The 22421-nt window shown below is 42.9% G+C and overlaps 2 long non-coding RNA genes across 2 annotated transcripts in view; one reads left to right on the top strand and one right to left on the bottom strand.

The window, feature by feature from the left end:
- The window catches only part of LOC142889180 (uncharacterized), a 42829-nt gene extending 25810 nt beyond the window's left edge, over positions 1-17019 (bottom strand). The window contains exon 1 of the long non-coding RNA XR_012926804.1: positions 16944-17019. This is a non-coding gene — a long non-coding RNA (uncharacterized LOC142889180). The remainder of the gene's footprint in view (positions 1-16943) is intronic.
- The window catches only part of LOC142889198 (uncharacterized), a 265120-nt gene that overhangs the window by 139599 nt on the left and 103100 nt on the right, over positions 1-22421 (top strand). The gene's annotated exons all lie outside the window — the stretch shown is intronic.

The following is a 22421-nucleotide window of genomic DNA, read 5'->3' as shown; positions in this document are numbered from 1 at the left end:
TTGTTATTGGGACTGCATACACAAGGAGAGGCCACAAGACTCTGGGCAAGATGGAATGCTGGTAGATCCAAGCTTTGAATCTGCCAGGCAGGCCGGACTTGTCCACTTTTGTGAGCCACCCTCCTAGCTCTTCGGTAGACTTCTGGATGGCAGCAGAGTCTTTCAAGGTAGCGTCAAAGAGCTTCCCCAAGCTCTTGACAGGTTGCTCCGTGATGGATGGGATTGCTATTCCTGAGATTGAAAACCGGAATTTGTCCACCACCTTCCCCCTCTTCAGTACCATGGTCCTTGACTTGGAGTGCTTGAAACTCATCCTCGCCCATGTCATGAGTCTCTCCAATCCCTGCAAGATCCACCTACTCCCTGGGACTGATATTGTGGTGATGGTGAGGTCATCCATATAGGCTCTTATAGGAGGCTGTCGAACACCTGATTTAGATAGAGGCCCTCTGCATTCCGCCTCCGCGGCCTTAACCACCATGTTCATCGCCAGAGCAAAAAGGATAACAGAGATAGTACAGCCTGTTATTATTCCCTTCTCAAGGCGATGCCAGTCTGACGTGACTGATCCAGAAGAGACCCTGAGCCTGAAGTTATTGTAATAATCCAGGATCAAGTCCTTGATCTTGCTAGGAACATGATGGAGGTGTAGTGCTAACTCAACTCACTTGTGTGGGATGGACCTGTAGGCATTAGTCAAGTCCAACCACAACACAGCCAAGTAACCTCTGTTCTCATGGGCCTCTCTGATGAGTTGAGTGACAATACCAGTGTGCTCTAGACAGCCGGGAGCTCCAGGAATCCCACCCTTCTGCACTGAAGTGTCGATGTAATCGTTCTTCAGTAGAAACTCGGTCAGCCTTCGAGAGACGATGCTGAAAAACACCTTCCCTTCCACACTCAGAAGCGAGATTGTCCGAAACTGATTGATGTTTTTCGAGTCCTCCTCCTTGGGGATCCAAACTCCCTCTGCGCACTTCCACTGATCGGCAACTCTTCCTCTACGCCAGATCGCTTTCAAGATCTTCCACAGGTGCTTGAGAAGACCTGGGCAGCGCTTGGAGGCAAGGTAAGGTACTCCGCTGGGACCAGGGGAAGAAGTTGAGCGGGCTGCCTGGATGACCTCTTCAACCTCCTTCAGACTAGGCTCTTTCTGCTTGAACTCTGCTGTTGGTGGGGCAGGGTTGATGAGTGCTTTGTTGGGTCCAAGGTCTTGTTCCCTCATTGGGTCGCTCGTGGTGTTCGGAAGGTTTTTTTAAAAAAAATAATTGTATAATAATAAATATTAAAAAATATATATAAATCGAAATAATTCTAACAGCGACGTACAGTGTCAGTGTCCACTCAGATTGGAAGGTGGGGGGTGGGCTTTAGAGCAGTGATGTCAGCGTTTCCAAAAAATCATCGGTTTCGGCGTTGACATGAAGCCGGGCAAGGAGGCGTTCTGTGGGAGCAAGCGCAATGTGTTTACGTCCCACGAAGAGAACAGCGCTGGCTGTCTCTGATCGGGATCACGTAACGTGTTAGCAGTAGTTATCGAGACGATTTCACAGAATTAATTAGTAAGATTTTTTTTACTTGTTATTTTTTAAGGGCATAATTTCTTACTGGCCCCACCGGGCCAGTGGTTGGAGCGTTCTGGTGGCCCTGACCATTTTTAAAGTACGCCCAGGCCACTGGGCCAGTTGTATTGTCAAGCCCAGGACGGTTCTGGCACAGGCCATCATCTTCAATCAACGGCGTGAAGGAGAAGCATCACTTGTCTCTTGACATCTAGAAGACAGCAAGCACAAGTTTGATAAACAAAGATATTAATGAACCTTCCCCCACCCTAGAAAAAGAGCTCAGCAAGCTCCTGACGCGCATAGAGGTCAGAGGAAAAAGAGATAGGAAGGTACCATTGTTCTTTACAGAGAGAATAAAGGCGTCAATTGACCTGTTACTAAACAGGAGGGATGAAGCTGGCATACATAGTGAAAACCCTCTTTTCTTTGCCAGACCTGGTTCACTGACCAACATCTGCGGGTGTGACTGCCTGAGAAAATATGCTGATGATAGTAAAACAGAGAACCCTGAGCTCCTGAGATCATCCAGATTAAGGAAACAAGTTGATACTCTGTCAGCTTCTGAATCTAAATGAACAAGAGTTTGAACAAGTCGCTAGGTTTATGGGTCATGACATCCGAGTCCATAGGCACTTCTACAGACAGACAGACAAAACCTTTCAAATCGCCAAGATAAGTAATCTACTGTTTGCGATGGAGCAAGGCACATGGGGCCTTAAAGGGAAAGAACCTCAACACCATGAACGTTTCTGTTAGTGGTATGTATGCACTGCAGCTGACACAGTTTAGTCCTGTCCTGAATCAAGATAGTTTATTCAATAATTGCCACTTTTGTTCTGCATAGAACTTAGTTTGACTATAATTATCTTTCATAGGGGAAAGAACCACATCAATTTCTGACATTGATCCACAGAAAAAAAGGATCCCAGGCAGGGAAGATGATGTTATGTGTCTAAGGATTCTGTTCATTTTAAACATATATGTGTTAGAAGTACACATAATTCAATCTGCAGTCTTCTATTCTATCTATTTTGATTTTATTGACTTGTCTTTCCTGTTGTTCTCGAGGGAGGGAGGAAGGATCAATGGTGCGGGGTTGGGATCGCGGGGGGGATGATGAAGGAGGGAGGGAGGGAGAAGGGGATGTTAACGGTTGCGTATAGTTGTATTTGATTAGTGTATACTAACAGATAGTTTTGCAGATAGTTGCCTGCTTTCATCTTGTCTTCTCTTTCAACACTGATGCCTCACTCACTGTTTTTTTTTATACCATTATTAGATGACTGCTGTGACCTCCTCTACTCAAAAGAGACCTTGCATAGAGGATGAGATCTCAGATATTGGGAATTAAAACTATATGAAAATGATTGGGTTAGGTTCATATGTATTCAGCTCAACCTTTTAAACCTTATCTGAGCTTTAAAAAGTACTTTCCTGAGTATAATAAAATGGTAAACATAACAGCCACCCGATTTACATAAAACAATGGCTTGATATTCTTGGAATGCATGTAATGAGTAAAAGGAGCAGTTTTGTGGCAGCTAATGGACTCGTCAAAAAGGGATAATGGTTAAACTAAAACACCTCATGCCAGGATCACACTACATGATTTACACTGATTTTGACACAGTTTCGTCATGGCCGACACATTTCCAGCATCAGGCCCAATTATGTGCGTTGGGAACGACAAATGTGTAGTGTGACATTACTGACGACCAGCGATTTTGCATGTACGACGTTCCACGATGCTCTACGACGCCCCGACAGAAAGACAGTCTCGCACGTGATCACCATAAGCAGTTTCCACTGTTGGGTGATCCTAGCTTTAGGTATTTCACTTAAGTTGACTTTTACTGGCCAGGTAATGTGAACGGTTGTGTATCTATATTGGTCTAGTTTTTAAAAAAATAAAAAACAAAAACAAAACGATATTGCCTGATTTGATTTAATTCCCATATTTGTGGAATATTTTACAAAACATCAAAGATTAATTATTTGTTTTTAAGTTTTAACTCAGTTTCAACAGCTTTATTTTATATGGAATTTGCACTTAAATCAGTATAAGATAGAGGGGAGGTTGATTACCATATTTGTAGAATTTTCTTTTAATATGCATGGAAGCTGAATTTTTTTTGTTGATTATATGTTTAAAGTTTTCTCACCTCTTTGTTGTTGACCTCACCTGAGGACTCTGATGACCTGGGGGGGAGTTGGCTCACCTGACTGAGTTCAGACTTCAGTCAGGGTGAGCCCCCAACCCTTGTCCTGTCTGGCCTTAATGACAAGCAGAAATGTGTCTGAATGTGTTGGATCAGAGAATTTTCTTGTGTTGTGCTGCTGATCCGTGTGTTCGTTGAATGAAGACAGGCATGTGGATGACTAGCATAGTGGACAGGTACAAAAACAGGCCAGATGGTGGGGTGTTTGACGACATGTGCATTGTGACGTTTACCTCCGAATATCCTGTCCTGAGCAAACACGAGCATTCCGCAAATAGAATAGCTTTGAAATGGGACATGGGATTTGTTTTGCGCAGAATAAGAACTGACTTTGCTGTTGTTCGCTACATGCAGGTCAATTTAAATGTCGTACGCACTATTTTATAGAGAGGGAATGTTGTTGTTTAGTGACGGATCCGTGCGCGACATCAAGTCCGTCGTTGATGCCAACAGGGCCAAATTTGAGGTGGACGCTCCACGGTTGGAGAAAGCCCAGGAACTCGCGCGCATCTTGGGTGACAACGAAGCTTGGGGTGACCTGTGTCCTGAACAGCAGGTGGAACACTTTGAGAGCGTAGCAGAGAGGAAGCAGCAAGAGGAAGAGGAAATTGCTGAGGAGCAATTACAGGAAGGGCTTGAAAACATTCCAAATTTGGCTGGCGACAAACCTACTGCCAAATTTGAGAAGAACAGGGCCACAATGACTTGCGCTGAAGGTTGGCATTGATCAGGTCTCTGAATGACCTCAGCTGGCTGTTTTTTTTACAGGGTCAGGGATTGGTGCATGCAGAAGGGGATGGGCAAAAACCCTCCACCTATGCATGTGTTTGTGACTAGTGGTGCAGGGACAGGAAAGAGTCACTTGATCAGGGCCATTCAGTGTGAGGCAGAGAGGCTGCTGGCAACACTATGCGATCAACCAGACAACATTTCCGTTTTGTTAACTGCGCCAACAGGAATCGCTGTGTACAATTTGAACGCAGCAACAATTCACCATACATTCTCGATCAGCACAAGGGCTACTTTGCCTTACACCTCTCTGGGTGAGTACAAACTAAACACCCTCCGTGTCAAATTTAGGGACCTCCAAATTGTCGTCATTGATTCAATCAACATGGTTGATCACACAGTCTTGGCTCTTGTTCATGGCAGGTTAAGGCAGATCAAACAGACTGGTGACTTCTCACCATTCGGCAACGTGACCGTCATCACCGTGGGGGACTTTTACCAGTTGCCTCCTGTTAAAGGGACGCCTCTGTACAAGTCTCAGCTTGGTGTTGATCTGTGGTGTCACTTTAGCATTGTTGAGCTGACAAAGATTGTCAGACAGACAGACCCTGTTTTTGCCGAACTGCTCAACCGTATGAGAGTGCGTTCCCGAACGACCCCCATGTTGCCTAGCGACATACAGAATTTGAAGGCGCGTGAGACGGGTGAAAAGACACCAGCGTTGCACATTTTTCCAACCAACAAGCAAGTTCTTGAGCACAATCTGCAACAGTTTGTTACCATTCAAGCTCAGGATTATATCGCGACCCAGAAAGGACGCAGGATGCATAGATTGGCTGGAGATCATGCAAACACAAAGGAAATGTGTTTGCCCGAGAGTTTGTCCTTGGCACCCGACGCACACGTTATGCTGGTGAAGAACCTGGATGTAGAAGACGGTCTGGTCAATGGAGCATGTGGCACAGTGACGTTCTTGGAGTTTAGGGACAACCTAGCTTTCCCAGCTGCTGTCTATGTTTGTTTTGACGACGCCAGCGTGGGCTCAGAGAGGAGAAAGAAACGTACACATGCAGCAGTAGAATGCAGAGATTCTACTGCCATTGATCCTGAGGATGAAAAGGCAACCCCGCGAGGAGGAGTCCGACGACAGTTTCCACTCCGATTGGCTTGGGCCAGTACTGTACACAAGGTACAGGGGTTGACAGTGAATGAGGCAGTGGTTTCATTGAACAAGGTCTTTGCACCTGGGCAAGCATACGTAGCCTTAAGCCGCGTTAGAGCATTGTCAGGACTGATCATCCAGGACTTCAAAGAGAAGGCTATTTACTGCAAGGACACCATTAAGGAGAGCATCGCCAGCATGCCTGCGTTTCTGGAAGAGAAACCAAAGGCTGAGGAGGACAGGATCATTATGTCAGTGTTCATGATGAACATTCAAAACTTGAGCCGCCGCCTTTTGGATTTGGTGCCTTGCACACAGCATTTGCAGCCTACCTGTATTGCTGTCACAGAGACGTGGCACACTCTTCATCAGACCGTGTCCAAATCGAAGGCGACTCTTTTCACAGCCGTCCTCGTGGTTCATGTTACACCAGCACTCATCCCAAATTGGTAGCGCTCCAGGGACAAGAGCATGGTGGCGTAGGACTTTACACTTCACACTGATTGGATGTTGAAGTTCTGCAGACACCCAATCTGAATCTGGAATGTGTGGTGTGTCTGTGCCAAAAATATAGCGCCGTCATGGCAGTAATTTATCGCCCACCATGCTATCCAATTTCCCTCTTTAGACAAAACCTGGAGACCTCGTGGCTACATCCACTTGGCAGCACAACAATCGTCAAGGGCGATTTCAATGAAAACATCCTCAAAGGATCGACAATTGGCAAATTCATGGAGGCAAACGGATTTCACCAACACGTAACACAGGAAACCACAGAGAAGGGGACACTAATTGACCACATCAATGTGAGGACAACACAGTTTGATGTCGAATGTGCAGTGATTCCCACATACTTCAGTGATCATGAAGGAATTCTGTGTTCATTGAAACTTCAAAGTGATCAGTGTGAAATCACTGATACAGAGATGTTGGTTGACGACATTGTGGACTTGGAAAGCTGCTTCGAAGACGACTTTGATTGGGTGCGTTTGGCAAAGGAGTCAAACAAGAAGTCCTTGTCTGAATAGCCAAATAGAGCTACACGCCTGTCTGCCCAGTGCAAACTGCTGTTGTTGTTAATATTAGTAATGAATCTTGGGGGTGCTTGTTGTCTCTTGTCTTTTCAAGTGGAAAATAAATCACGCATCATGAGTTCAATAGCGTGGTACGAGTTGTATTTTCACGGTGCCATGAGTTTTTTTCCCCGTAAGAAAAAGTGTATCTTGTCATGCATAAATCGTAGATCATCATGCTTAGCTTGTACCGTTTATTGTTTAGATTGTACACTTTTGTGTGTCGCTTGTACATCCTCTTGTAGCTACTAGCCTTGTAGCTTAATCTTTTATAGCAGTTATGTATGTAGTTTATTTATTATTATTTATGTGCTTTCTTTTCAAGTTGGCCTGGTGAGAGACGCTGTCCAGAAGAACGAAAAAACTGAACAGTTGCCAGGTAATATCGTCTCAGCCAGCGACATTGAAGAACACCACTTTTTCCCTACAACAAAAATGGACCGCTTTGGGACACAAATGCTGTTTCCACCAGCAACATCCAGGAGGCTCACCTCTTGTCCACCAAAATGGACTGCTCATGGAAAAGGATGTGGTGTGGTAGCTGCAGAGCTGTGCACTGGAATCCTCTGCAGAGGGTGGTGAGGACAGCGGAGAAGATCATCAGGTCCCCGCTCCCTGCCATCAAAGACACTGCAGACAGCCGTTGCCTATCTAAAGCCAAGCGGATCCTGTCTGACCCCACTCACCCTAACCATGGACTGTTCTCCCGTCTGGCATCTGGCAGAAGGTTCTGCAGCATCCGCTGCAGAACAACCAGATTCACAAACAGTTACTTCCCCCGGGCCATCAGATTGTTAAACGCCAGTTAACTCCCCACCTCCCTGCTGCCAGTGTCTACACTGTCACCAGCATCAGAGCACTATTCCAGCACTATCTGCACATGTACAGCTTACATACATACACACCCCTCCACTTGGTCACTGTTATTCTGTATACTCTGTTCATACTGTTCATATTGTTTATACTCCACACGTCGCTGTTTACGCTGTTTATACTGTTGATAATGTACATTACTCTATTTATTTATGTACCACCAACATTCTACCTCCAGATTTTCCCATATTTCCCATATTTTTATATCCCTGTACTTATCTCAGCTTGTATATAGATTTTAGTTAGTACTGTATTTCTGGAACTGGGCAACGACATTTCGTTGTGAATTGAACCACTGCCGTGTTTTTCTTCATGATGACAATAAAGAAAGTCTAAGTCTAAGTCAATGTTGTGTCAGCCAGCAACATCCTGGAGGGTCACGTCTGGTATATAAATGGACCTTTGGAGGACATGGATGTTGTTTCAGCCAGCAACATCCAGGAACATCATGTCCTTCGAGAAATAAAAATGAACTGCTTTTGTATATAGACTTTTTATACTTCCTGATTTTAAACATTTGTAAATATTTAAACGTATATACTTTGTCTATTTTTTTATATTTAAATTTAATTGTAACCCCCATTGCAAGGCCACCCGTCCTAGGGAGAAGGATCCCTCCTCTGCGGCTCTCTCAGAGGTTTCTTCTTTTTTCCCTTTTAAGGTTTTTTTTTTTTTTAAGTTTTTCCTCACCCAGTGCGAGGGTCTAAGGGTAGAGGGGGGCTGCGCTTAGATGTATATAGTTCATTGACGTGTATATAGTTCTTTTCATGTCAACATTTAGATTAGACATTCTTTTTTGTTCAAAATTTCAATGAGTTCACACATTTCTTTATGTTCTATTAAAATGTTTTGTGTTCTGCTAATCAATGTCCCAGTTCGTCATTTAAAATTTTGACAAATTACTACAATGCAAATACAATATTGTTCGGTATTCATATTATTTAAATGTTTACATTTGGTTTCGGAAATTCGTTTATATCCTGGATACGGACACTATATAGCTCTCCGTGCGTCTCAGAACGAATAGCCAGATCTCTCAAAGGTTTAATCTGCAATGAGGCACCAAACAGGGCTTCCCCATCTCCCCTTCACCATTTGCAATGTTCAGTGAACCTCTGGCAGCTGCAATTCGGCAAAATGAGAATGAGAAGAAGAGATGTCCAAATTTCAAAATCTGACCATAAAATAAGCCTCTATGCCGATGACGTAGTATTATTATTTCTTCGAAATACACAATCCTCACTTGCTGAAGTTATCACTCTTATTGACAATTTCTCTTGTATTTCGGACTATTCAATAAATTGGGCAAAATCCACACCTCTACTGCTTAATTGTAAATTTAAACGAACCTATCGAGCACCACTGCAAGCTGGTAACATACGATATTTAGGTATCAATTTCTCTCCCAACCTATCCGACTTAATACAACTCAATTTCATTCATCATTCATCTTCTATACCCGCTTATTCCTATTCAGGGTCACGGGGGTCTGCTGGAGCCTATCCCAGCTGTCGAAGGGCGAACTCAATTTCATCCCTCTATTAAGAAAATAGAAAACGATCTAATTCGATGGAGAAACCTACCTATATCTCTTTTAGAGAAAGTTGCGACAGTAAAAATAATGGTTTTACCTTTCTACTTTTTCTCGATGATTCCACATCAACCCCCTGCTCAGTGGTTTAAAATCCTAAATTCAAACATCGCAATGTTTCTATGGAAAAACAAACCACCCTGTATCAGTCTGAAGATGCTTGAAAAAGCAAAAGATGCTGGGGGACTAGAATTACCAAACTTTTATCCCTAGCCCAAATGATGTATCTTGGCATGTCATAGAACAAGCCTATTGTGGTGATATTCAGTTAGTAGACTTGCCATTTATCAGCACATCAATTAAGCACCACAGTTGCATAAAAAATGTTAATATAAGTCATTCTCTGACGGCTTGGATGGAATTTCTGAAAATCACAGGTTCTTCCCTTCTCCCGTGCGGTCGTATACCCATCTGGAACAATCCTGATATACTACAAAACAAAAAAGTACTTAACTTCACACATTGGGCAGATAAAGGTATAACTAATTTAAAGCACATAAGAGAGAATAATAATTTTAGACCGTCAGTGGTGGGATTGGGATTTTATTTTTTATTCTTTTAGTGTGTTAAAGTTTATAGCTTTTTATGAGAATGTAAAATTAGCTTTTTTAAATGTCTACGCTCCAACGTGAGGGTTGGAGAGACTTATATTTTTAAATAAGCTAGATGATGTTCTTAAAACCTGTCGTGATGATTTTATGGCATTCAAATGCAGGCTTCAAAGAAATCATCCTGAGAAGCACCCTAGGTCATCTCACAGGCTCAGACAGCTCATTAAAAATCACGAGCTGTCTGACCTTTGGAGGGTTTTAAATCAAAACCAACGACGGTACACATGGAGCCATACTTGATCATCTTTACTGTTTTAATCACCTTTTAAATATTTTTAAAGGGTGTTTAATCGAGCCTGATGGTTTTAGCGATCATTGTATTGTGTCTTGTTCCATTTTTATTCAGAACATTCATTTAAGTAGCGCCTATTGGCATTTTAATACAGCTCTTTTAAATGACCAGGCTTTTAAAACTGCTTTTAAATTTTTTTGGTTATCCCACAGAGAGAGCAGACCCAATTTCCCCACCATCCAACAATGGTGGGATTATGGGAAAACTCGAAAACTCAGACCAAACAACTTTGCCAGAGTTTCACTCGCTTTGTCACAGGTGAGTTAACCAAGAGCGTCTGGCTGCAGACCTGCACTGTCAAGACCCACCTGCACTGAGAGGTCCGCCTACACTGTCAGGACCAGAAGTTGATTTAAAGCCTTTCAAATTAAAACGCTTTTGGACCGAAAGTTGATTTAAAGCCTTTCAAATTAAAATGTTTTATAAATTAAAAAGTTTTACAACAGAGTACGTAAACACACACACACATATGTATATATATATATATATATATATATATATATATATATATATATATATATATATATATATATATATATGTATGTATGTATGTATGTATGTATATATATATATATATATATATATATATATATATATATATATGTATATATATATATATATATATATATACACATATATATGTATGTATATATATATATATATATACACAGTATATATATGTATATATATGTATAAAACACATATGTGTTTGTGTGTGTGTAATTTTCCTTTTTTATTTTATGTGCTCGTGTTAATTTTTACTGAAATTATCAACATAGATTGGTCTAAAGCTAATTGCAACCGATTGGCTCTTGGAATGATGACAAAGAAAAAACATGGAGTGATTTCATCTAACGTTAAGCAGAAAACTGTTTTTTAACATAGGCTTTATGCAAAACATTTAGAGAAGGTGGTTATCATAAGAAAGCCATTCTTGGGCTAAATTTCCCTCTGGCTTTGTGTATGCTACTTCCACTGGCCAAATCAAATGTGGCTCTTACAGTATGATTGTCAGATTTTGTTTGTTTAATAAAATGTGTCCAGAATTTATATCTAAAATTACTGTAATGACTGCCCCGTCTTTAGTTTTCCTTTTTTCTATACTAGTGAAAAGTTGCAGCTCATGATGTGAGTTACTATCTCGTCTTCATGTACTTCCATGAGTTATGGTCTTGTTTTTCAGCTTTACTTCTCCCACCTGCAACAACTTGGTATCTCTTAGTGTCTTCACAAAGAGGGCAAAGAACGAGGCCGATGTAGCCTGTGTCTAGAATTGGTCAGACTTTCACAAAACGCTCTGTCAAAGTGTTTTACCGTAGTACGACTTAGGGAAATTACACAGCCGCACTGCTCGCAGCATTACGGCTATCGCGGAGTAATACATAACCCCTGTTTTACACCAGAAGCGTTTGCAGAGCGTCAGCAGAGCGTCCGCGTCGACGCAGTGAAACGCGGCCACTAAAGTCAATGAGCAGGTTTACACCAGGCGCAGAGCGGCCGCGTTTCAGAAGCGTCCCAGAAGCAGTAAAACGCGACCCGATGGAAAAGAACGCCAGAATTTATTCTTTGACGCTTGCTGCGTCCCTCCTGCGTCAATTGTAGCAGGTGGGATCGTTCCGACAGGAAATCAATAGTGTAAAAACACGGTGGATCCGGTTGATTTTCATCATAACACACAATGTGCTGGATTTTGTATTTATATGTGCTGTACTTTACTGTGAAACATCAACGTGACGCATCGGCTTCAACGCCGTTCAGGTCGGCCGTCAAACAAAAAACGATTTCACTTTGAATCTCTACTGAACAAAATGCATCTATACTTTAAATACCTGCATTTTGCATGATGCCAGCAGTTCGCGTTATTATTTTTTTTCTTTTTTACACACATCGATACTTCGAGACACTGTCCCAACAGTGTCTGGAAGTATCGATGTTTTGTTTCATTGTTGTTTTCTTTAAAAACACGCGAAAACTACCTGGGTTGTCGCGCGATCTTGCAATCCTCGCGTGAACCGATCGAGCCGCTCTGCTCGTAAAACGCGTCCTGTGTGGGAGGGTGCTGGAGTGTGAGCAGAGCGTCAACGCGGTCGCTCTATCGTGTAGATGAAGTGAGACAGTGTTCAGGAGTCCGGCGGTGCTGTAGAATCAAGCACTGATGGAACGTAATCGAAGACCTTCCGAACCGTGGTAGAGAACCTCCGGTGGATTTCAACTCGCGTTGGTAACATATTTCTAGCGGTATCATTCTGTTTTTTTATTTGTTACAAACAAGTTTTAGAGTTACTGTGAACGCAGTTAATAAAGTCTGACGGACTTATCTCTGATTCTTTTGTTTCGCTTAATGCGCCTTATAATGCGGTGCGCCTTATATATGGAAAAAGTTTTAAAATATGTCATTCATTGAAGGTGCGCCTTATAATGCGGTGCGCCTTATAGTGCGGAAAATACGGTAACTTTCTGACCGCTTTGCTGTTCTTGTGTTTGTGCTTTAGAACTTTAATATATATAAAAGATTTCTCACTCTGAGAATTTTGTTAAGCGTTTTATTTTTATTCCACAACAATCCCCAATTTGAGGAATCAATGTCACTCTAGTGGGAGAGGGCCCAAGGGTTGTTGGCGTGTGGGGTTGAGGACAGGAGGGGTGGTTGTGGCAGCAGCAGCAGCAGAATGTTTGCCTACGAAACAAATAAAAGAAAATATTAATAAAAAAAATTGATACAAAATAAAGCCAACACAAAGTCGGGGTCTTTTTTCTGGCATTTCTTTCCTGCTGTACTTCTTCACACTCACAGTATGCCAAGTACCCTCTCTTGTCCATTATTTCTTCACAAAAGAGCCACATGTCTTCTTTATTTTGAAATACAAATTTGAAAGGCACCAGGATCAATTCTGTGTCCGTTTCATTCGGCTCAAAAGAGTCATTGAACAGTTTTGTCATTTCCTGTGAAGCCTCCTCTTTTGGCGCGCCATCCATGTTTAAAATCTCAGGGATGTCCACCCTTCCTGTGAACAACTCTTTATTCGCTTGAATCCATTCTGCTGCTTGTTCACATTGCTGCAAAATTCTAAAGGATCTAAAGGAGAAAAAAAAATCATCTTCTCATAACCTGAAAGGTCATCTTAGAAAACTTAACAACATGGATCTAGAGATCAAGCCTACCTCTTCTTCAGTTGTCTCTTCCTGACATTTATTATCCTGAGCCTAAACAATTAATATTGAGCATTTAATACAAGCAAAGTAATTCTCAAACCATTTACTGGGATTGAAAACTGAAAAGAACTTATAAAGATTGAGAAAAATAAAATTACTGCAAACTGACCTTGGTCATGTCGTCCAACTTGCGCTTCAGCCGAAAAAACTGGTGGCACCTCACCTGCCAGAAGGGCTTTAGATACCTTGCTCCAATGGGCAAACCTCTTTCCATGGCTATATTAATAGGTTAAAAGGATAAAACAATTAAAATTACACATGCTGTGGAGCAATGGCCGGAGCCAGGCAACTTTAGGCAAATCCAAGATATGCAAGTCTGGCAACTAGCATGAGAATAGAAGGACAACTACACAGATGACATTAGAGTGTCAGTTGTGGAATGAATTAACGTCTGACACAAAATTTAGAAAATGTTAAAGGGGACCTATGATGCTTTTCCACTTTTCTGATCTTTAAAAACTGTTACAATGTTGAACCCTATCGTCAAACGATCTCGATATAGTTAAATAATGACGTTCATGCGTTTGGACGTGAGCCCTGCAAATTGTTGGGCATGGTTCTAAACGCTCAGTTCACGGAGATTTTTTCAACACTGGGCACGGCGTGACGCCACGGTGTGCCGGAGCTCCTTTCATGGCCAGGCTCCGGCACACTCTCGGACTGGTTCCGCCCTCCCCCGCTCTGCCCCGGAAGTGATTCCGCAATGCGCTGCTCCAAGAAAATGTTTTTTTTGGTGTCAGGGAAATTAAAAAATATAAAAATAAAACATACCGAGCCACTACCGAAGCACCAAGGACCACAACCGTTGGAGTGGAACGAACAGAGAAAATGTTGGAGGTTTGTTCAGCCTAATGCGGATGCGATGGAACACCGGTCTGCAGCCAGACCCCTCTCGTCCGGTCGGCAACGGGAGTGAGACGGGCTCGACTCGGCCAGTGAACGACAAGAGAATAGTCAGCCATGGCAATATTTGAAAACATGTATTTGTGAGTGTATTGTGACCTCAAGCAACATTAGTTTTAAGACTACTTGCAACGTACAACCGCTGAATCGTGTTGATGAACTGTTAGCCACCACCGCTAACTCCGTGCTCTGCTTGTTATGTGTGTTGTGTTCGCTGGCAGCGAAACTGAAGAGGCAGCAATTTTGACTTGCAAGTTTCACTCCTTATAGCGATGTTCACGCTGCCAGCATGGTAACATCAGTTGTATAGAGCTCTTCCTGCTTTGTGCTTGGTGTGGACGTAAGTTGTGCAGATATTCTTGTCTAATAATAAACCACTCTATGACTGAAGTGATCGTTTCAGCGTCCATATTTTCTCTGCTCGGACAGTGTTTTGATACAAGTCAACAGTATGAAACGAAATCATTCTAAGCCCTATTAAAATGTCTCGCAAAAATACAAAACAAAAACACGGTCAGTACACAAAGTAAAATATATTTCCGGGGACACGGAAGGCACAAAAAACGTCCAGGGACCTTCGGTCCGCCTTGCGGCCGTAACTCAGCCCGCACTGGGTCCGTACGAAGCTGGATTAGCCGCTAAACAGCTGCTAAAGAGTGAAGCCTTCACGACGGTAAGTGTTTAAATTGTGCCTGATTAAATGTTAACTGTATAAATGTGTTTTTAGTATCTGGGCTGCATTCATGTTTTAATTGCAAATTTGTAGCACAGTTGTTTGATATGTTACAAAGTTCCACAATTTTGAAATTTTAAATTGTCCCTAGGTATGCAGGTGAATGTGAACGGTTGTTTGTTTCTATGTAACCCTGCGATGAACTGGCGACTTGTCCAGGGTGTCACCCTGCCTTCGCCCTATGACAGCTGGGATAGGCTCCAGCAGACCCCCGTGACCCTGAATACGAATAAGCGGGTACAGAAGATGAATGAATGAATGTGTAAGAGTTATTCTCTGCCATCACGTGTAACAGTACAGGTGTTAGAGGTTGCCTGATGGGTGGAGCAGTTTCTGATCGCGTTGCTACTCAAAGCGTTGTGTTTGCATCGTCGAGCTATGTTGAAGGAGTTGACGTTGGGCCACGGTGGGCTGCAATAAACTCGTCTATGCAAGATATACGAGTCTCGTCATCTTTGTGGATATCAACGATGTGGATTATAGCAAAGGCGTCAAACAGGTGCCTATCTAGCAAGCATCTCAGGGACTTTAAGCAGTAGGCTTAGCCTCTACAGAATGGATGAATGAATGAATGATTGCTGCAGTGCCACTAAAATTACTGAAATGGGACAAATTCATTTTTATAAAAATGCTTTTCTTCGTACGGTAAAAAACAAAACAAAACAAAAAAGTTGACACGACTTTTACTTACCTCGTGGTCTTTTCTTTTTTTTGTTTTTTGTTTTACAGCGGTTGGCATCTAGCCAAACAAGCTCATTATTGCCCCCTACTGTTGTAATTATGTAAATTTCCGGTCCTGACAGTGCAGGCGGACCTCTCAGTGCAAGTGGGTCCTAACAGTGCAGGTCCTGCAGCCAGACCCCTCTCGAAAAATCTGCATCATTTGCATACACAGGCTTCTGATTAATTAGACGTCTCCCAGAGTCAGCAGATGTCGCCGGGCGTCGGCAGGGAACGGGGGTCAATTGCAGGCGTCGGCAGAGGTCGGGGGTCGGCGGCGGCCACAGAGGCTCCGTCCCGCCAATGCTGCTTGGAGCTTTAATTTTGATTGTGACTTATTCATTTCCTTTAAGTTGTTCTGATGAGAGGTTGTAATCCATTTGACGGTATTCAATGTCTTTGCCTATCAGGATTGCTACTCCTCGTCTATGTCCTGTCTGTCGTTCTTTGCTGATGATGTTGTAGCCAGGGATGTGTATTTGTGAGGTTTATGAGAGGAGTGTTTCATTTATGGAGGCTATGGAGATGTCTTTTCCTTGGAGTAGTTGAATGAGTTCTTGTTTGTTTGCTCGTATTCTTCTGATGTTTATGTGTAAGAATGTGGTGGAGGCCATTATGAAGATTAGTAGTTGGGTAGACAGATATATTGCTCCTGATGAAAATGTTGGTTCATACATTGAGTTGTGTGTGTTTCCCGATGCTCCTGTTGACTTCTTCTGTTTTCTCTTCGTCCAAGGTGAGTTTTCTGAGGTCGTCTCGTAAGTGGGTGAAGTTGTTGTCGTTGATGCTGGCCGGAGGGGGGGTTGGAAATGACTGGCTGGCTGGTGGGTGGTGATGGTTTTCTTGCTGGTGCGGTTGTGTGTGAGAGGTAGACTGGGAAGGATTTGGAGGCAGCAGAGTGTTCACCAGCACAGTTGGCACATCTGGCTTCTCTTTTTTGTTTTGTGCAGTTTTTGTGATGATGATTTTCTCCATATCTGAGGCAGACGACTGGGTTGGTGCAGTTGGTGGATATATGATCAAACCGTTGACATTTGAAGCATTGTTTGACGGTGGGTGGGGGCCTGGCCTTCTCCACTCGGTACTGGAAGAGGTCCATGAAGAAACCTTTGTGGAGAAGGCTGGCAGTTTGGTAGGACAGTATCTGCTTGACGGCTCATTTGACTCATTTTCCCCCCAGACCAGTCTTTCTTATTCTTTCCCTTTTTGATGGAGATGATGAGGATGACAATGGTGAAATACACTGGGAGCCACAAAACCCTTTTTGACATTCATCCATTCATTCATCTTCTATACCCGCTTATTCCTATTCAGGGTCACGGGGGTCTGCTGGAGATTATCCCAGCTTTCTTGGGGCGAAGGCAGGGTGACACCCTGGACAAGTCGCCAGTTCATCGCAGGGCCCTTTTTGACATTTAAAATTGGCATTATACTGCCTCTTTAAGAGGGTGACGGAGACTCAAGGCTGTGGGAAATTTTGCAATTGTTTCTTTCTTGGCATGAGTTTGGGGAGAAAGGCAATGCAGCAATAAAAATATTAGGAAGTATAAGTATTCCGTTGGAAATTAAACATCAGGTGATTGACGTTTGCGGAGGTAGTAAGCAAGTAACTCGAAGTGGAAGTTCAACTTTGTCGTCTATTTTCGTGCGTTCTTTGCTGTCTATTTTTGTGTGTTCTTTGCCGTCTTGCTATGTTAGCAAGCTGCTACTTCTGTAAATACACCGGGCTCCAGGTCTTCTTCTTCTTCCGTCTATAGGGAATAAAACCACAGTGCCACATAAGGCCTGGCATAAGTACTTTTCCAGCATTTCCGTGTACATGAAGATATTTTTGGAGACGGCTTTGTGTATTCTCTTTATTTCAAATGCTTTTCTAAACACAAACCTCTTCTCTACTAAAATTAGTGTGTTGTCACCATGTTTTTGGATGCAGGACATCGCGCAATCGATCGGCATTTAGTCCCTTCTCCCTTCTCCACGGACCAAACCCAGCGGGGTGTCACTCCCGCCGGCGAGCTGCCCCCCCTTCACCGCTGCATGTCTGCTGACGTCATCGCGCTGAGATCGCGTAGATGAAGAGCTACAGAATTCAGGAGCTTGGCGGTGGCCAGTGTTCTTAGTTGTTGGGCACTTTTGGCTGTAGAATCGTTCCGCGGCTATTCGAGGAACGATTCTCGTCGTTCACGCCAGACTTGAAGCGGCGCGCACTTCCGCGGCCCATTCCCGCCGTGCAGCGATTGTTTCTGCCTCTGGTCCATTTTGTGCGCAAGCCACGAGCTAAAAAGCCTCACAATGTTTTGCATCAAACGGTGCATTCAAATCCACTCTAATCGGGTTATTGCATTACTCCATTCAAAGTGCACTCGGGCTGCAACAATTAGTCAACATGATCAATTAAGTCAACGAAAACTCATCAATATATATATTATATAGCGAAAATATAAGCGTTGGCGTGTCGTGTTGTTGTTGTAAGTTTCTGAAAGATTAAATCGCACTCCGGCCGACTGAGTGCTGAGGTTAGTGTCACACATTGTTTACATTCGACAAGGAACAAAGAAGAAAAAGGAACAAATTATGACAGGCCGGACAGAAGACAAGGCTCGATAACTCTGACTCAAAGTTTCTAAAGTTTGGCTACGACAGTGATGCACGAACACCTTAAATGCCAACACCCCGGAGCCGCTGTATCATCACGCACGAGAGGAGTTCACAAATAACATTAAGTATAGATATTTTGTAGATGTTTGGTCTCATTTTTGTAGTCTTTGGTATGACCTGTTTAAACCACAACATCCAATTGTCAGGGTCATTTGAACAGAAGGCACCAAAAGTAGTATTCCAATATCTCGGATCAAAAACAAAGTTCTGTGAGTTGCTGAGAGAAGAGTTCAACCAATCCAAAACACGAGTGTCCAGACTTTATCGGTTGCACCAAAACCAAGCCAGGATGAGCTGGCACGGATTCATCAATCCAGGTGAAACTTATCCTGGATAATGCGTACAGGCTGCTTTCTTCAATAGAACATAAATAGGAGCAAATAAAAGAGAAAGGCAACATGACCACTGTTACAGAAGCTCACTAGATACTAAGTGCTGGTTGTCTAATTATATGAATAGCAGAGTGGCACCAGTCAGAATGCCTCTAAAAGTCTCCCACGAATGGCTCAAAGGTTGATTTAAATTGCTTTCCTTTAATCTTTGATTTGAGTTGGTGAAGCATATATATACGTGTGTGTGTGTGTGCGTGTGCGTGTGTGTGTGTGTGGTTCTGGAAAAAAGGACAGTAAACAAATCAGCAAACAACCAAACCAAGGCTCAAGAACTCAACGCAGTAAACAACATGGTGGACCATAACATGGCATAAATGAACCCAAGTTATTAGTATCAAGTTATAGTCAAACTGTTTATATAAAGCGAAACTCACTTTTCTCTGGACGCACACCGTGACACATGCATTTACCAGCAACCTCCTCTCAGTGGAGCGGAACACTCAGCACACCTGTGCTGTGTCTCAATTCAGGTTCTGCGTCCTTGATGCGACCAGATGAAATTAGCGGCATGTACTGGTTAAGACACAACATATAAATCTAAATATTGAAGTTTCACATAAAGTATCCAGTTTTTAATGTAGGATTTTATTTATTTGATCATCCAACGGCATCGTTAGATGGCGAACCAATGGTTAGCTTGATACTATAAAAACTTCACTTCTGGGGTTGGCCAGCCGGAGGGAATGGCTGTGACGAAACGAGGAAATACGCCGAAGGCTAGACCGTCCCGAGTGGTTACCGGGGAGGCGGGGTTTGGTCCGTCCTTCTAGGCTGAGAACTCTAAGAATGCTTCCTTCAGACGGAGGACACTCTGTCTCAAGGGTGCAGAACCTGAATTGAGACACAGCACTGGTCTGCTCCCTCTCAGCCCTCTCCCCAGCAGTGCTCCCAGTGGCAGGGCCCTACATTGTCTGTCCTGTCTCCTTCAGAACAACACAGTCATAAAATTATGGAAGCGTGTTGCTGCCACCCTAGAAAAAAAACAGGGCTCAGTATCACGTTATAACGTGATAGTTTCACGTTTTTACGTGATAATTTCACGTTTTTACGTGATCATTTTCACATGATAACGTGAAAATTAGGATGCAGTTTAACTTGTACCCATGGAGCCTTCCGTGCCCCTCCAGCTGATCAATGAGAAAACGACGCAACTTCAATCGGGTCGGATTCATTCTTCCTACGATGCAATCCCATACTGTTGGATTTTGTATGTTCTCATATTATTTTGTTTTATGATTTTATTTTGAAGTTAATCAGCCAGTGGGGGTCACATGATCCATTAACACCAATAAGGTGTATGAGCGCGTTTTGTTGTTCTCTGTTGTATTATGGGATGTTTCGATGCCGTGAAAGAAGAGCTCTGTCCACGAAAGTATTCATGTGATATATATAATAAAGAAAAGTTATTAAAGAAAGAAACGGTATCAAGTATTTCCCTCCAACTATGGACGAGCTGCCAGTTCCAACACATACATCTCAAAATCCTCCTCAAAGTACACAAACTTATGTTAATTTCCTCGATGGTGCTTAATAAATTGAAGATCTCATCAAACCAAGTTTAAAATAGTTTAATCAAATCATGCAGACGATACATGGTGCCTCCGTTTGCCTCACTCCATTTAGTTTAGATTCATTGTGAAATTATGTGAACATTATGACGTAAAAACGCGAAAATTATCACGTCAAAACGTGAACATTTTTACATTAAAACGTGATAGTTTCACGTTTTAACGTGATACTTTTACGCTAAAATGTGAAAGTATCACGTTATAATGTGAAAGTATCACGTAAAAACGTGAAACTATCACGTTATAACATGATACTGAGCCCTGTTTTTTTTTTTTTTTCCTAGGGTGGCAGCAATGCGCTTCCGTATAAAATAAAAGAGATAGCATGGCAAAGTTTTGCAGACACAGATACACACTCACTGGTCAGTTGGAACCATTGCAATTTTCCATCCAAATAGTTCAATAATTAACAACTCCAAATTAGCGATGTTTGGAGATGTCTCATTCTGATTATGAAGTTTTTTGAAACTGTAGGTGAAATTGACTGAAAATGTAAGTGAAATGTTGTAAATGTAACTCCACCAGGCTCTCTGTCTCTCTCTCTCTCTCTCTCTCTCTTTCCTCTGTCTTTTCTCTCTTCCTCGCCTCTATATCTCTACCTCCTCCCCCTTTTCTTCTTCCTCCGTACCGCCTGCCTTGGCCCTCAAACGTCATGCGCGTCCACCTCCTACCACTATCCCACCCCTCCGACCCCTCTATCCGCCCATCACCAAGCTCCACCTACGATGGAAAAGGAAAAAAGGGCAGAAGCCCTGAGCTGTCCCTCCAGGCTCACGAATTCAGTTCAGTTCAGTTCAGTAGCGCTCATCCGGTTCTTGTAGTGAACAGTATTCAGTCGAGATGAGTGGTCGAGGCAAAGGAGGGAAGGGGCTCGGAAAAGGAGGAGCCAAGCGTCATCGCAAAGTTCTCCGCGACAACATCCAGGGAATCACTAAACCCGCTATCCGCCGTCTGGCTCGCCGCGGTGGAGTGAAGCGTATCTCTGGGCTGATCTACGAGGAGACCCATGGTGTTCTCAAGGTGTTCTTGGAGAATGTGATCCACGACGCCGTCACATACACTGAGCACAGGGTCGCACTCTGTACAGCTTCGGAGGTTAAGCGTCTTCATCTAACGTTGAATCAAAGGCTCTTTTAAGAACCACCCAAACATTTAACGAGCTGCTTCTTTTTGGGTCCTGATAGTCTTGCATCGCATAATACTGTAGCGTCCGGTAACTTTATGACTACGAACCAGCAGCTGTCCGTCTGCCACTATTGGTCCTTCTGTCTAACGCTTGGCTGACAGATCGTGTCAATCAGGGTGTCAGCCGGGGGTTGGAGGAGGGACTGGGGTGGAGGCGGAACCTCAGAAAAAGGAAGGTTGTGGACTGTTTTGGGTGTGTGTGTGGTTGAGACGCTTTTGAGCCTGTTCCAATCTCTCATGCTGTGGTGTCAAGAAGAAACGAAGCTTGTGAACAATACCCTGCGATTCCGACATTTCACTGAAGTGTTACAATACTTACATTATGTTTGTTGATCAAGTCAATGAAGGCGATCAGCAGCTGCTTAAAATAAACTACTGCAAATCCTAAAACAATCAAAAAAGAAACTTAGGCGTTGGATAATGTGAGTTAATTCAATTAAGAGTTCTGTGCAGTTTCGATTCACCGCACACAATAATCCATGTACAAAAAAGTCTGCAATACAAGAAAGTAACTGTAACATCAAGGCTGTCCGCCCATCGCCTCCTGTCATTTTATGCTTGTATCTTCCCAACTGATGTTCAAAGTAGTGATGGTGAGGTGAAGCCTCTTGAGGCATTGGACCACTTGAGCCAACTGGTTCGAGAAACGCTTCATTTCTCAAAGCTTCATGTGCACACGAAACCACCTACTGGCCAAATGTACAATCACAGGCAAGCTGTGTCTGAACCACGTGTGGTGCATTGAATTTTTGTGTCTGTTATGTCTGTTGGGAATGACTATGAATTGCAAAAAATGTATGACCAAATCATTTATGTACATAAATTATACATATATAGATATATATAATTATAATTATATATATATATATATTTTTTTTTTCTCATTTGTTTATGATTATTTTTATCGGTACTGATGCCAGTGGTTATGGGGATA

The sequence above is a fragment of the Nelusetta ayraudi genome, unplaced genomic scaffold (assembly GCF_046127955.1).
Source record: "Nelusetta ayraudi isolate G7.1 ecotype Tasmania unplaced genomic scaffold, CSIRO-AGI_Nayr_v1 ptg000021l, whole genome shotgun sequence".
NCBI lineage: Eukaryota > Metazoa > Chordata > Actinopteri > Tetraodontiformes > Monacanthidae > Nelusetta > Nelusetta ayraudi.
Note: the sequence above shows the minus strand (reverse complement) of the source record. Positions and strands in the feature narration are given on the sequence as shown.